At 33.7% G+C, this 16,955-nt stretch overlaps 1 protein-coding gene across 3 annotated transcripts in view; it reads left to right on the forward strand.

The window, feature by feature from the left end:
* The window catches only part of LOC129743863 (rho GTPase-activating protein conundrum), a 352,674-nt gene that overhangs the window by 23,686 nt on the left and 312,033 nt on the right, over positions 1-16,955 (forward strand). The gene's annotated exons all lie outside the window — the stretch shown is intronic.

The raw sequence follows: 16,955 nt of genomic DNA on the forward strand, positions 1-16,955 counted from the left end.
ACGAGGTAGGCTCTCAAGGACAGTGGAGGAGATCATCCGATCGATTCGCGAATGTCCGCGCAATTAATTTATCGAGCCGGTGCTATAAACTATCCCTTTTTATTGCATTCCTGGCGACTGGTTTTTCGAGGGCAAGTTTTGTAAGAACTTCACCAAACTCTGCACGGGGTTTGGTCGTCAAAACAGAGTTTATTAATTTGGACAGCTTAGAAGAATTTGTTTCTGCGCTCTTTGGTCATGTGTTGCCGCCTCCGGAATGAACGTTTCCAGAATGCAATAAAAAAAAACGAACAGCCCGAAAATCTATGAATATTAATAGACGTTTATATTCTTAGCAGATCCACTCTCGGATCAGCTTGAGGAGTGTCTGTTTATGAATATCTATCGCCATAAATTCCGGCTTAAATGCTTTCCTCTCGAGCGTGTCGTCTTGGTTCCTCGTTTGTAAAGATCACGAAACCGAAGAACAACAAAAGTGCTAAACAAACAGGCAGAATCTTCGGACAAAGCTCGCCTCCACTTACCGCTACATATCTGATTGATCAACCGAGACATGTATTAATTCGTTAGAATGGGATTTTTTCGCTACCACCAATCTCGGAGGCCGGTTTCTATTAGATAGCGGCCACCTGAAACACCATACGCGTGACACGAGGTCCATCGAAATAACCTTGGCCAGTTCTTGCGCCATCAAAACCTTCCCCCCGTTAATCAATCTTCGTTTGTTTTACAGATATACCGGTTCTGTGATTTTAAGAATTGATTAGGGGGAATCGATCAAAAACACACACAGCAGCGGTGCGCACGAATAAAGATAATACCAATAATACCTCCATACATGAACCCGTCAAAGTTAATTCTCTTCAGCGCTAAGTGCCGTACCATCTCTCAATTCGCGGGATTATTATAGTGATTCGATGTGGAATACAAACAGGGAAGAGATCGCCGAGGAATGATTAATGAATAATGGCTACGAGCTGCTGCGTCGTAAATACCTACACGTAATATTCGGCAGATTTTGCAACATCCCGTTGCGCAGGTGGCTAATAAAGGAGCTTCTTTTACTTTTGAAGTTTCTTTCTGAGATTTATGTCCAACGTTTGATGAATAATAATAAACAAAAGGTCGGTTAGAAGTCAAGATGTTCAGGAAGATAATAAGATATTTTGTTTAAGTTTATGAAAAATGATTATGGAGGTCAATTTTATTAAAATTAACATATCATAAGATAACATAAAATAAAAACAGTGCCTTATAAAACGGAAACTAGAGATGTACCGAATTCCGAATATTCAGCGCCGAATACCGCGAAAAACCAGTTCAGCTGAATATTCGTCTTATCGAATAGTTATATGATATATGGCCGAATAGGCAGAATATTCTATTCTCGCGTGAGATTTCATTAGGTCGTATGGAACATCATAAAAAATTCATAGAAAACAGCTGCAAAAGTTATCAAAACAACTTTCAAGTTTGTATTTCACATATAGAATATGTTGTCCAGGTTACAAATATTCTAAATGGGAAGAAGTTGCGACTAGTTTATGTCAGTTTTCGTATTTTTTCATGATAAAACTGTTGGTTCACATTTTGTTTCACACGACGTAATGAAAGCTCACGCGTGAAATGTTCAAGAATTACACAACAACATACTTGTCAAATTCTTTGAATGATGTTGGATAAATTTAAAAAATATTCAACAGTTATGTAGGAAAAGCTACACAATCACCAAAAATTAAGGTTCCAGTGAAATATCTTGGGCGTATCCGTGTGTCATTCACTGTAGATCGCGCTGGAGAGTACTGACAAGTATCGCTGTAGACTTTGATCATTAAATTCCAGATTTTCTTGGATATATATAAATAACTCTAATTAATAACTCTAATTCCTCTTTGAAAATTTTTAATTTGTGTCAAAAAAACGATTTTTTAGATATCATTCGGAAATGAACATATTTTTTTCAATCCGATTTGAACGATGCTGGTGTGTTTCGATGTAAAATTCAAATTTCAAGTGTTTTTCTTTCACTTTCCTTTGTAGGTTTTGGAATTTTGTACGAATTTGTCGTATTTATAACAGTTTTTTTAATAGTCTAGTTGATGCATAGATGGTATAGTATGCTTAAGGTTTAAGAATAATCGTTCTTTTTGCCAACTATTACAGCTAAAATCCGACCTTCGTCTTATTCGATACCAAATAAGCAATTTGAAATTGCTTCGCTCCTGTTTCCACATATTTGGTCCCTGATTTAACTGAAATCCATTCTCTTTTTGCTAAAAGCCCTTAAAACGAAAAGTGACCTCCATTTCGAAGTTTACTGTATCCATTTCAAAGTTTACTTCGCATCATTCATAAATCTTAAAATTAACATTGATTCTAGTAACTGAGTTCCTGCGATAAAGTTAAAGATGAAAAATCAAAACTTTGAATTAAATAGCCATTCATAAAGTCAGATTTCTATTTTTTTTATTTCAAAAATCTATGATCAAATCTATGATTTATTTTCACACAGATTTTTGCGAAAGTATTTTTTGTTTAGTAATTTTTTTAAAACAGTACATTGCAAGACATTAAGAGTTTCGAGCATGCTATCCAAAATAGATGCTTTCTGTGCTTTTAGTATAACCCAGAAGTAACTTACAGAACCAGATCAATATAGGGTAATTCGGGGGAATATGCACCTGCTAATGACAATGTCAGAGTATGCGGAATACATAGGCTGAAACCCCGAATACATTGCAACATGATCTGCGTATTTGTATCTTCTACTCATGTTCTGTCAAAAAAACTACTTTTTTTTATGAAAACTAAGAAAACATTTGTTTTTTTTTAAAAGCAAGCATTAAAATTATTGGATGGAAAATGCTCTGGGGTAGGCAAGTGATCCAAAATATTGGATCAAAATGACTCGAAAACAACACAATGTTTACTGTGAAATCAAAATAATTCTGTTAAAAATTTGGAAAAAGTAAAAAAAAAATTCCAAATCCATCTACACACGAAAACAAGTGGGTTTTAAACTTTTTTAAATAAAAAAAAATTAATAATTTTGAAATTTTTTGACTTTATTTTCCACTGTGAAGGGTTCAAAGAAATTTTTCTGCTGCTGTTGTATGTATGTATGTATTCTAATTCTAATTCTAATTTGTTTATTTAGAGAGAATTCTTCCTCTTGTTTAAAAAAGTTTACAATGTGTTTAGGAACTTAAGCCGCAGCCCGTGGCGTAGAGGATAGCCTTCGAGTCTTCTAAGCTAACGGGTATGAGATCGAGCCCCGGTCACGGCATACATTGTACATTTTATGTGAGTTGGTGGTTTAAGCATTTTGTAAGATGCTAGCCATCATACCCTCGAAAGTTGTACGCTTAGAGTTTAAAAAAAGGAACCTCTTCGAGGAAACATAAAGTTTCAATGAGATTCTGTATGTGTTTGTGTTGGTTTAAAAAAAAATGAAGTAAATTAGAACTTTTAAGAAACTGTAAGAGATTATCTTCGTTCACTGTGTTCAATGCTGATACGATATCGTTGTCGATACCACTGTCTCGCCTTTCCGTATGTATGTATGTATGTATGTATGTATGTTTAACCTTAACGAATTTTTTCTGCTGCTGTTGGCAACAAATAAGGTGAACCGATTCGATTTACAGTGCACGTTTTTTACTCAAATTCGATCGAAAATTGCAGTTGTTATGAATTCATATGATAATTTAGGACTAAGAGCACCTATGTGGTTTATCTATAGGTGGGGACAAGACTACCCTTGTACGAGTGTGAGAATCAGTTTTTTCAATGTTTTGATAGCTACGTCACAAACGTTCAAGAGCGTCTCGACATTGAAGCCGCCCTTTTATTTAGGCTTTTATTCCTGACTCGCAACTCGGCGACGCTATTCGTCCAAAAAAATAAACAACTTTATTTGCATCCCAAACATTCCTCCTAATAAGTATCCATGGCTACATTTGGGCGCTTAACACTTGGCTCCGTGATGGCGTCGCGTTACGTCACAATCGTTCATAAACAACTGTATGGATACAACGAACTAATACTAAAGTTTTTGGTTGTCCCCACCTATAAGGGTATATACGGACGATAGTATTGGCGGAAAATTGGCCTCAGCCATAACCTCAAATTTTGATTTGCTGGCGGACTCACCAGTGATGCTAAGTGCGTTACTAAAATCAGTATTTGCTTGTTTTAAACTAATTAGAATATTTCTGAATTGATTACAATTTTTGACTATCAACAGCTAAACGTTTGAATTCATAACGCGGCGTTCCTAAATGGATGAGCCATCTTTTTCTAATGAATTTTCATGGTGAATTCAAAACATCTGTAATATATTTTTATGTACTACTTGGTAGATTAAAAAAGAGTTGTTTTTTACTTCTAAACGAATACAAAATCAGTCAATGTAACAAACAAGTAAATTAATGAAAGTCCCGTCTATGTTGACTTTGAAAATAATTGCCTACACTGCAAAAAATCGACACATTGGGACTATGTGTCTGCCTATATAGATTTTTGCAATATGCTTTACATATACAATTGACGTGTCTCTCATATAACAAATATCACTTATGGAAATTAAGTGTGACACATAAAATGTATACGTTTAACATAAAAATTATGAAATTAAGCATATAAAACTTAAAAAAGCGCCAAATAATTCCCATGAGCTTCAAAAATATAATTTAATAGTGAATAAAGGTTCTTTTAGCTCATTTTTTTTTTCATAGGATTTTAAGGAATAATTACTTAATAAATAAATAAATATCTTTGATAGCAATTTTATTAGTTTTATTACAACATTTCATATTTAATTTATACTTATTTAAAACAGAATTACCTTTGATTCCGGTTTCGGAAGGTTTGTTCATAGCTACATCCTCATTATAGGACTGCTTTTTGTACGCAAGTATTCTTTATGTTCCTTAGTATCGACTTGGCACTCTAAGCTATTCCGCTTACAGAATCTACAGTAGAAATTCGCATTGAAAGTCATTACATGCAGCATATTGTGCATCCCTAAATAATCTCCTCGCAAAAGAAATAACACGAAGCGAAGTTTAGTTATTTTTCCATCGTTTTCAAATATGATTACATTTTCTTCAATTTTTTTTAAACAGTGTTATCAAATGCTCGAATAACTTGTTCAAACCTAACTTGTTAATGTCAGTTTTTTTATTGCAGAAGCAAGAAATATGTTTCGCAATTTCTAACAAATTCTTTTGGAATAGTGGGGAATGAATAGTAGCAGCCTGATATAACATGCTTCTTGTAAGAGCTGAGCGTATCGTTAATTTCGAACTCATCAGAAAAAAAATATATGGGAATTAAATTTTCGTTAGGATATTTTGATTTTACATTCATCCAAACAGATCCACTTATTATATTCTTAATGCTATTGCTGTTTTCTAAGATTCTAGTGTTTTCTATAGTTTTTGTAAGTACTGACAATTAAAAAAATATTTTATTTGGAATTCGATATCTGTGTGTACTAGATAGCTTTGATGACTTTGATGAGATATGTTTCATCACATGTTATAATCTGATTTTTTTTCTCTGACAACCGTTATTGGCATTCTGACCAGATTCATCGATAAGCGCCTAAAAACCGATAATTCGAACTTATCAGATGGAAGGGATTTTGCATCCTATACAAATAACCTTTTAGTTCAAATTCAACTTGTGCTGCGCAGGACACGGATGAAATCAATGCTTCAATTTTCTCTGTAATCAATCTATTCATTCGGCTAACATTTTGTTGGATTTTATGGATGTCTGCCCTTGACAAATTATTTTTTCTATGAAATTCTAACGTAAATGCTACAGCTCCTTCTTCTATATTTAAAATCGAAGATGTATACCGTTGAGCTGCCTCCAGCGCATGGTTATCTGGATCCGGTGAATTTTCACAGGTAGGTGCTGAGGTGTCTATTCGCTGACTCCAGTTGATTTGTTCAGGACTGCGCGTATAATTATGGGTTAAAATACTGCTGCTGATGTAGGAAGTATCATGCGCCAAAGCATGCCGTTTGAATGTGTACCAGTTCGATGCTACTTGTTGACAGTTATTGAACGAACATTGGTAACGAAACGTTCTCGGAGTTTTATGCAACTCTTTTTGGTAATTGAAAAAAGTAAGTGATTTTTTTTTTTTTTTTTTAGGTTTATTTATGACACTTTACCACCTTGAAAAAGTAAGTGATGATGTAAACTCTTGGCAAGAATTTTGAATAGTACAAATAAACAATATGACCTATCCAAAATACTTTTCAATGTTTCAACACAGTCGTACTGTTCCGGAACGTGAATCTCATACACATATGGCCTTATAAAATTCCACAGTAGCCTGCAAACTGGCGAGCAGTTCAATCCAAAACAGAATTCCCTGAAGTGTAACTCGAATGTACGGGCAAGTGTCCAGGCATTTTCTCCACGGAAAACTAACTTTGGCGTTGCTGGAAATCCTAATTTACAGTACGTTGTTTCCTTTTCTGATATTTTCTGCTTAATATCGTCGTCCGTTGAAGCAAACAGTATGATATCTTCTTGCGCAAAGTGAACTGTAGGCTTGAAATCTCGGGTTACTTTTGTTGGTTTGAAAACATTGTTCAACAACAGCAAAATTGAGCAAATTTTAACATCTGTAAAAAACGAAATTGACTATTTAATTTAATTTTACAATTTTCAAAGTAAGTTTTTAATTCAAAACATTGGTAGGAGTCAGAGCCCTTTTTAAGGCCGCTTTTCATCAAATCACTAAATCAAGAAATTTAAAATAAAGCTGAAAGAATTCGAAATCTGAATCTTAAATCTGATTGTGAAAGATAAATCTGAAATCTGAATCTTAATCCTGAATCTGAATTTGAAATCTGAATATAATATCGGAATCTGAATTCGAATTTTAAGTCTGAAATCTGAATTTCAAATTTGAATCTGAATCTTAATTCTGAATTTGAGATTTGATTTTGAAATCGGAATAGGAATTTGAAATCGGAATCTGAAATCAAAATCTGAATCTGAATTGCATTTGAATTGAAAATGAAATTTGAACCTGAATTTTAATTCTGAATCTGAATCTTAATTCTGAATCTGTTTCTGAGATCGGAATCTAAAAGCTGATTCTGAATTCAGAATCTGATTCTGTATCTGAATCTATATTCTGAAATCGGAATCTTAATTTGAATTCTGATTCGAATTCTGAATCTTTAATTTGTATCTGTAACCTGAATACTAAATCTGCATGATTCTGAGATCGGAATCTGAATCTGAAATTTTAACCTGAATCCTAATTCTGATTCTGAAATTGAATACTTAGTCTGAAATCTAAATCTTTAATTTTATCTGAAGCCTGAATGTTACCTTAATCGAAAAGCTTAATCTGATTCTAAAATCGGAATCTGAATTAGAATCATCAGAATTTAGAACCTGAAAGGTCGCTATTCTGCAAAAACTACTTGAGCTTAAGCTCGGATTCAGTATTGTCGGGTTTATAAATATAAATTGATAGAATTTATTTGCTAATACTTACTCGAATTAGATGTTTCCAAACGTAAATGATGAAAAAGATAATTCGATAACTCGTCGCTATACTGCCTGTTGACATAATTTGTTAAAGCTGGTATAAGGTTATCCCACCTTTGAAAACCGTATGGATTACCAACGCTCAATAATCGGAAATCTATATCAACCTAAAATGAAACGAAAAACTCTATTTAATATTTTAGTAATTGTACAGTGAACAATCTAATTTCGCACAAATATAACAAAACAACATAGTTGGGAATAATTTCTTATTTCGTTCCTGTTAATTCTATAAACTTATGTTGTTATGTTACGATTTAGACGAAATTTTACACGTACACTATCTCTTATGTGAATCAGCCTTAAAATAGAGAACTTACCAACTGATGCCCGCATTCGTCGCTGTAATGACGAAATGTCCTTAGCACATCAAAAAAGTTGGTTGATTTGAAAAGCTGAGGTTGTTTTTGTCGCCACTCCGCTATTCGACGGAAAATTTCTTCCACATTCCACAGCAATTTATTTTTCTCACCGGGGGAGGACTCGGCGAAAAGCGAAACAATTTCGTACCGGGAAACTTCGACGAGGCGCTTCACACCAAACTGGTCTCCTGAAATGGAAAAAAATAAAATGCATCAAACAAACTTAATCTCAAATCGATCATTATACACTTACCGAACACTTTCAAAGCTTCCTCCGGTAGCTGCAGTTCTTTTAAAACAAGCGACGCGAATTCTGTCGCTCTGCCAGTCGCCATTTTGAATCGAAAATTTTCGCTGCACGCTTATTTTTTTCTGTTCATACTTTTTATTTTTTTACCATATACATGCTAAATTTAATAAATATATTTTGCATGTGTTGCAAATGATTATTATTTGAACAATATAAAATAAATGTGTAGAACAATTTTAAAATGGTATGTGTGGAAAAACATACTCTTTAAATGTGTATTTTTTGCAGTGTACATGCTCTGATTATTTTAAACATACCAACCTAATTCGCTACATCGTTTGAGTGTGCGATACAGTAAGTTGTTATTTCGTTCAGATGAATGATGCGTTTAGTTTAACATTCGAATAAAAATCTACGGGAAAGTTGCAAATTCTCAGTACTCATGAAAATGTTTTTAAATTACAATGTAATTAAAAACATATCATTTTACAAAAATAAATGCACTTGGCAACCCTGAACACCCAAAAAAAAATCAAAACACGGACATCTGTAACCCGCTTTTCGACAGGGCGAATTTGTCGATATTAGTACTGGAAAATTGTGTTTATTATGCGCCCTTCTCAAAAATCAATTCTGTTCGTCCATGGTTTGAAGTTAGGGCTGAGGCCTCCTGCTAAGGTGGTGTTCGTGTAGAACTGTCAATATATCCTAATAGATAAACCACATAGTAAGAGCACCTGTATCCGTAGTCCAAACAGCCGGTTTAGACCCAAATTCCGACCCAAGCAACCGCATCCGTGTTCCATTATACCAGTTTCATCTCACTTTTTTTAGAACTGGTATAAGGGTTGCTCCAAATTAATGAAATTTGGATCCAATTCGACGCAGTTCTAAACCGTTTGACAGTTTATGAAACACGGTTGCATTGGGGTTTCTCCCAAGGAATATTGAAATAAGGTAGTGTCAAAAGCCATATTGGCCTTTTTTTGTGACGTCACAAAAACGAATGTATCGCAAATTTATATGCGAATGGCAGAAATTCCAAAGAAAAACACGTTTCAGAACGAAAATGAATTCCAATTCCATTTTGATTTTGTTGTAAGACCTCTATTGCACTATGTTATGAATTTTTTAGGTCCTTTGAAGATTGCATTATGTTTTTTTCTCATTATGCAATGTCGTCTTGAAGCTGAAACGTGCAAAAACAAATAAAATATTACCTTTAAAAAGGTCTAGCTGGTAGTTATTGAGTGTTCAACTGATTGTCACGATTTTTATACAACCGGTTTATCTTATACAATTCTTATGTTGAACAATTAACATCAATTAATGATTGTTAACTCGATTTACTAAAATGCCAATAAATAATTGTGGTTTTGTATAAAAGTTTGATTTTTGATAACTTTTTTGTAATAAGGATCTTAAACTGCACTGACTTGATCATTTTCATGGAAGACTTTGAACTAATTTTAAAGTTTTGCAAATTTGAATAAGGAAAGTCCACTATTTTTACTCGAAAATCCAACTTTCTCTTACCGATCTTGAAAGCAAGAATCCTTCTAGAATATCATGTTCTAAAAGTGGAAAATTTTCAGCAAATTCTCCGAGCTATTTTTTATCAACAAAAAAGGCAAATTTCCTAGTAAATTAACACATTTTTCGTGATTGTGACGTCGCAGTAGGTACTAATACTAGAGCAGGGCTGCCTTGACACTACCTTCTTTAAATATTCCTTGGCTTTCCCCCTTTTTTGACTAAATTGGATCTTATTTCGTTGGTTCAATTCTTGTATAAATTCGACCCAAGTATAGATCACGGATACAGATGCTCTAAGTAAAGAAAAAGATCGTTACATCATTTTAATAATCTTGTCTGTTTTCATAGAAAACTGTACTCCATAATCTAGAGTAAAACACTTGGTTTTGTTTACATCTTGTCAAACAGCACCTTGAGAGGAGGGTGATTTGTCCTAAAATTGATGGAGTATATTTTTATCGAATATTTAAAGTTAAGTTAATTTTCAGTTTAACTTAACCCTTCGTTTCATGATTTTTTATTTTTCCTCAAAAATTATTTAAAACAGTTGGAAATGATGTGTACATCAAGAAAAAAAATTAAAATAAAATACGATTTTTCCATTTTTCCATACATTAATTGTTGCAAATTTGTTACTTTATGAAACGAAGGGTTAAAACAACAATTTGCATAAGTTTTCCATCAATTGATAATTTGAATAAATTCGTTCAACAACCAATAAAATGAATGGCGAGGATGTTTTAAGCAATCACTTGGCGTAAAAGTCTACTTCATTTGGTCGCTTTTAGTATGTTGGTAATCCACCATGGGTGCACGGATTCACTGCAGTTTCTGCCTAAGTATGTGCTCACATGCGTTCTTAGATTATTAAGAAGGAAACAAGCTACAACTTTGCAGTGGAACCACACCAAGTCTAGTGGAGGTGGCCTCGACTCATCAAAATGATAGGTCAGGAGAAGTACACTGAAATAATTCAAAGTCGAAGAATGAAAAAAAGGAGATATCTATGTTGTCAGGAATTAGTAAACTGTTTATCTTATGTCGACTAAAGATCGTTATTAGTTTAACCAAGAAAATAGAAGGTTCAAAATGTGACACAATGTCGAATTAACACTCTGAAATTCTAAAAAAAATCTTTTGATATGGGCTTTCAAATAAAAGAATTAATTTAAAATTTCATAAATGCAAATTATACCTTGAAGAAGGTCAAGATCAAAGGCCGAAACGTCGGGCAAATTGCAAAACTCTGTAATTAGCTTCCTAAAGACTGAAATGCCAATTAAAAAATGAAAAAAATAAACTCCCTAAGGTACCAAAATAAAGCCTCTGAAGCCTCTGTTACAAACTTCTTTCTTCATTCCAAAACCGCCAATACCGGTTTTAAAAGAATTTAAAAGCGATATTCGGTATTAGATAAATGTCCCGGTATTCAATACCGGTTTTCAGCTTCAGACCGGTCCTAGTCTTTTTCTTCTTCCTTCTACTTGAACTGTTTGCAGCATCGATGATCTGCCGCAGTTCTAGATTAAGGGTCAGTAACTTAGACTATATGCCCGGTTCTACTCTAGATTTACCAGTTTACGCATTAGTAGGTAATGAAAACAAATTTTCTGATTCAAATAAAAAAAACATCCAACGTTAGAACATTCCAGAAATTCACCATGAAATGCGATATTAGCAGCTTGACTACAAACTTGTTTTATGAAAACTATACCGTACAAATTGAAAAAAAAACGCCCAACGTAAGAACATTACAAATATTCAAAACGAATATTACCAACTAGCGATGTTAGCAACTCGACTACAAAATTCGAATCGAATACATATCGCATAACTGATATTTCATATGTACTCGTTCGATGGAATGTTAAAGTTGAAAGTCCATCAAGTAATGTGATGTTTTGTTCAACGATAATGAACGTTAAATTTAAAAAATAATAATAAAAACCTTTAAGAGATTTAGAGTCAATTTTATTTCGCAGCACACTCATTTCTGAAGCTTATTGAACATATTGCTTTCTGATTTTAATGATCATTGAATTATTGTGTCTCAATAAACTTATACAAAATTTTTAAGTTGGGCTTTAAAAACTGCAAATAAAAATAATGTATAAAAAAATTGTTTCCCTCGATTGATAGTTTCTATCAATCATTTTGATAATATTCTCAATTTCTACTTTAAGCATATTATTTAATACTAATTTCAGGATCTAGAAACATAAGTAGAAATGAAATATAATATCTAATATTGCCAGCTATCGTAGTCCAGATTCGTGCAGATTGCTTCTTATTTAGTACTCAATATGAATTTGTAAGCTTTTGTTTTATAGTCCACTGATATGTGAATGATAACTTTTGATTTGTACTTGAACATTAAAACAGAAAAAATGGTTATAAGTTTCGAAATGTTGCATCAATAATGACTTATTTAAAAAATTTAGAACAGAGCTCATGAACCCCTAATGGAAGCAAAAGGTGAGTTAAAATGCCAAAACGTCCCTCCCCATGGATTTTCTCAATTCTTTTTCTCCAATTTCTAAATAACTTTTGTCAAAGGATGAAACTCAGCGGTTTTGAATGCTTGGGTTTCGGCTTTAGCTCAATCCGCAGAGTACTTTTACATTAGAAACTTTTTTACTTCCCACTGCCGCAATGAGAAACTTTTAATCAGTTTCGGCCCATCCATTGCTGAAAACGATCGTTTAAAAATGCATCTTGGCAAACAATTGCATGTGAGCAAAAATTAAATCAATTTGCGCGTCACGCCACGCCACACTTTCGCCTCGGCGCGGCGTATTCGGATAATTGACTGATGGAGTGGTGACCACCGCGACGACCGATTGTCGAAAAAGGAAGACCAACCGCCCTGTTTTTACAGCCGAGTGCCCATTTGTCAGGTACCATACCCAGTTACTTACCTACAATCCGTCCATTCGTCCATCCATCGACGATACTTAAGCCTGCGCAGACACGCTCGAATCCGGAATAGGATATGCGGAAGCGGCTCGCTAAAGATCACGTTTAGCGTACCTATATCCGCGATGCGTGTTTGTGTGTGCAAATGTACGCATCAGCTCACAGCCCCGAAAACTGAAAAATAAACACAGCTTAGCCACAAAACTCAAACTGCATATTAGGTACCGGCATCATTAGGGACGGGGCGCGACGGAATTCGTCATTTCGTAGGCCCATATGATGTAGGTTGAAGCTACCTTCCCTCGAGTAGTGGTGCGATATGGAAGTTTGGGACGATGCGGCGACGACGGCTTCGGATAGGTATTAAAATGGATCAAGCGAAATTTTGTTTATGCGCGCTGGCGTGTGCAAGCTTTTGTTTTCAATTTTATTTGCGAAAGCAGATCAGCAAAAGCTAGTGTGGATAGTGTTTTTTTTTGCGCTGGGAAGCAGATGATCTATAATGGGCCAACGAAATAGAAAGTGACCGCCATATTTCACCGAACCATCTGCATTTTTGGAGCTTTAATTCGGTGCGAATATGTGAGGCGTGGCTGCTCCAGTGACAAATGGATTTCGGGGTAAATTTTATGAAAAGGGAAAGTTTTTGTTGTTTATCAGATCAAATATCAAATAGTCTAAAACTTTTAGTTGACTTTGATCCGAAAATATTTTAAACTTGCAAGTTATTTAACTTAACAAATCTCAAACAGTAAAATAGCTTTTTTTATTCTAAACATCAGTTTTGTTTATCTTTTTGTGCAAAAACCTCCAAAAGCTCTCAATAGAATTCATGTTGATGGTGCTAGCGATGGTCACACGATTGGCTAGTGGACCATGGTAATCAAGAGGATACTTCTGTTTTGTTTTCTACATCTTTTGATTCGAGTCATTATTTTTCTAAAGACTGTATTTTTTTTGTAGATCATATTATATCAATATATCACTCAAGATTGTTCCATTGTTTTTGATCGTTGTTTTGGACAAAAAGGTTTTACAATACCTTAATCACACTGCTTCAAGTTTAATAAATCTAGGAACATAATTCAAACCTAGGAAATTGGAATAAAAAATTAAAAATTAGTAGCGAAGCTTGCTCACATAGGAGATAAGTAGCTAAGTGCTGCAGTATATGCTGCAAAGTCAATCAGTACAGCACTATTCCACCATGGAAAACGCCAACGAACCCGAAAATTCCACAACTCTGGACCCGCTGCGAAACTCAATCAAACACACTTCGGGCCGTCCACTGTTTCAAAAATCTCACACTTATTTTCGTTTAAAAATTATAAATATATTAAAGTGAAACAAGGGAATCCGGGTCCAGGGTCCTCAAAAAACGCATCTGACACTTTCAACCAACGCCTACTTTTCATGAAAAATTGTTTGTCATTATTTTCTAAAAATCGATCTGTTCTGCACTCTATGTGGTTAATGTTTAGGTAGGGAGAAGAGTACCCTTTCACGAGTGTGAGAATCAGTTTTTTCAATGTTTTTATTGCTACGTCACAAAAGTTCATGAGCGTCTCAACGTCGAAGTCACTATTGACCAACGACATAAAAAGTTTCATGTATTATGCATGCAGAAAAAATCGTCTGAACTCGTTGAGCTGATTCGATAGGTACCTATAAAGGTATAACTGTACCTTTCTGTAAGAAAGGCAAAAGGCGTCGCAAGTCCTATACTGTCGCTATTCGGTTTGGTGCTATACAATTAATTATTTTAAAAATCACAATCGAAGCACTCTCTTATTTACGCATTTTTTTCTGACGTAGCACGGCGACGCTTTGAGTAAAAGGTAAATAAAGTAGTTTATTAACTTTATTTTCAACACGTTAAACATTCCTTCTAATAAGTTTCCATGGCTACAATTGGGCGCTTAAAACTTGACTCCGTCATGGCGTCGCGTTACGTCACAATCGTTCATAAACCACTGTATGGGTACAATGAACGAATACAAAAGTTTTTGGTTGTCTTCACCTATAAATAAACTATACAGCTCGGCACCTACTTTAACCATTTAGATCTAAGGGCTGTAAAAGTATCTCTTATCAAATTTAGGAAAACAATTTGACCAAGTTAAATTTTTTTTATCTGAATATAGAGTTGAAAACTTTTTAAAAATCTATCCTTGAATTATAGTAAACCAGATAATTCTAGTTTATAATAGAGGTATTGTATAAATGAGGAATTTTATTATGTATTTATCAGCTCTAATCAGAGTTTTCATTTATGATAAGTTGCTTAACATTAAACGTACCGGAGGCGGTCAAATGACGGTTTTTGAACTTTGAATGATGATTACACCTTATGTAATTTTTTTTTCGCAAATTTAACGACAGGACTATTTTTATTTTCAAAATGTAAGTATTTTTGCGTTTTTTAAATTTTTCTAAGTGTTGTGCTTTTCGAATAACGCATGTGGTATACATACCGCGAGCGGTCAAATGACGGTTTACACTGTTTTCTCTAAAACTTTCTTGTTTCTCAACCGATTTCTTTAAAAATTATAGTTTTGAAAAGCCTATAATGTGACTCAAATATGTTTCTCAGACAACTTTTAACTACAATCAATTATTTTAAAGTTATGTTAAGCCCAAGAAATTTTTTATGAAAAACATGCTTCAGGAAAATTTCTATAAATCTGTTATTCAGTGCTCGAAAAAAAAATTCACTTAGTGCAAAAGAAAGCTGAAGTTAGAAGCTATATGTTGCACATACGGAAATTTTTATTAAAATTTTTTTAAGATCATGTCTACAAAAAATGTAAAAAAGTTGTGTAAAACCCGTACTTTTCAATCAATCAACCGCCAAAGCTGTTCCTGTTACAGTAGAAAAAATTAAAAAAACGTATTGTAAAGTTGACGTAATTTGTCACATTTTGTCACATTTTGGCATCTTTATATTTTTTAAAATACGAAATACATAATTTATGACGAATTTTCAAAGGTAGCTGTTTTTCAAACATTTCATCAATTCGGATTTTTGATACAATTCCTACACCTAAATTCAGCTTTGCACTGGATTTTGAGTATGTTATCGTAAGGTTTAGGCAAAAAAGTTATATGCAAAAGAAAGAAAATTTCATACCGGTTCTAGTGATGTAACTGCATTGGTGCAATGATTGACAAAAATATTAAGGTGTAGGAATTGTATCAAAAATCCGAATTGATTAAATGTTTGAAAAACAGCTACCTTTGAAAATTCGTCATAAATTATGTATTTCGTATTTTAAAAAATATAAAGATGCCAAAATGTGACAAATTACGTCAACTTTACAATACGTTTTTTTAATTTTTTCTACTGTAACAGGAACAGCTTTGGTGGTTGATTGATTGAAAGTTCGGGTTTTACACAACTTTTTTACATTTTTTGTAGACATGATCTTAAAAAAAAATTTAATAAAAATTTCCGTATGTGCAACATATAGCTTCTAACTTCAGCTTTCTTTTGCACTAAGCGAAATTTTAACAGATTTATAGAAATTTTCCTGAAGCATGTTTTTTCATAAAAAAATTCTTGGATTTAACATAACTTTAAAATAATTGACTGTAGTTAAAAGTTGTCTGAGAAACATATTTGAGTCACATTATAGGCTTTTCAAAACTATAATTTTTAAAGAAATCGGTTGAGAAACAAGAAAGTTTTAGCGAAAACAGTGTAAACCGTCATTTGACCGCTCGCGGTATGAATAGGTACACACTTAGAAAAATCCAAGTATTTTTACATGTAAGAACATGGGTAGAAGGGAATCGGGCATTTACATGTAATGATACAGTTCATAACATACAATGAAACAGTTTATTACATGTAATACTACTAGGTACAAAGTATAAAAAAATCGCGTAGCTTTACATGTTAAAGCATGTGTAGAAGGAAAACGCGTGTTTACTTGTAATGATACTGGACATTACATGTAATTATTTGAAATGTACATTTAGGGAAATCCTTGTGAGATTACATGCAACTGCATGGGTACAAAGGTATCTGCTCTTTACAAGTGATAAAACTGGTCATTTCATGTAATCCTTCTTGAAAAGTATTGCAATAACACATCTCTTTCCTATTTCTGCCCAAAAAGTCAATTTACATGACAAGTTCTGTTTACATGAACTCTTAATTTACATCCTTTTTCGATATGATTCTGACAGCAGTCCAAGGAAAAAAATGTAGCAAAGTCTCCAGCGTTCGGCTAATGAGCGATTAGAGTTTTTCAGCAAACGAGGGGAAAAATCAGTCGCCAGAACATTTTATTTTTATGTAG

Source organism: Uranotaenia lowii, chromosome 2, assembly GCF_029784155.1.
Source record: "Uranotaenia lowii strain MFRU-FL chromosome 2, ASM2978415v1, whole genome shotgun sequence".
Classification (NCBI taxonomy): Eukaryota; Metazoa; Arthropoda; class Insecta; order Diptera; family Culicidae; genus Uranotaenia; species Uranotaenia lowii.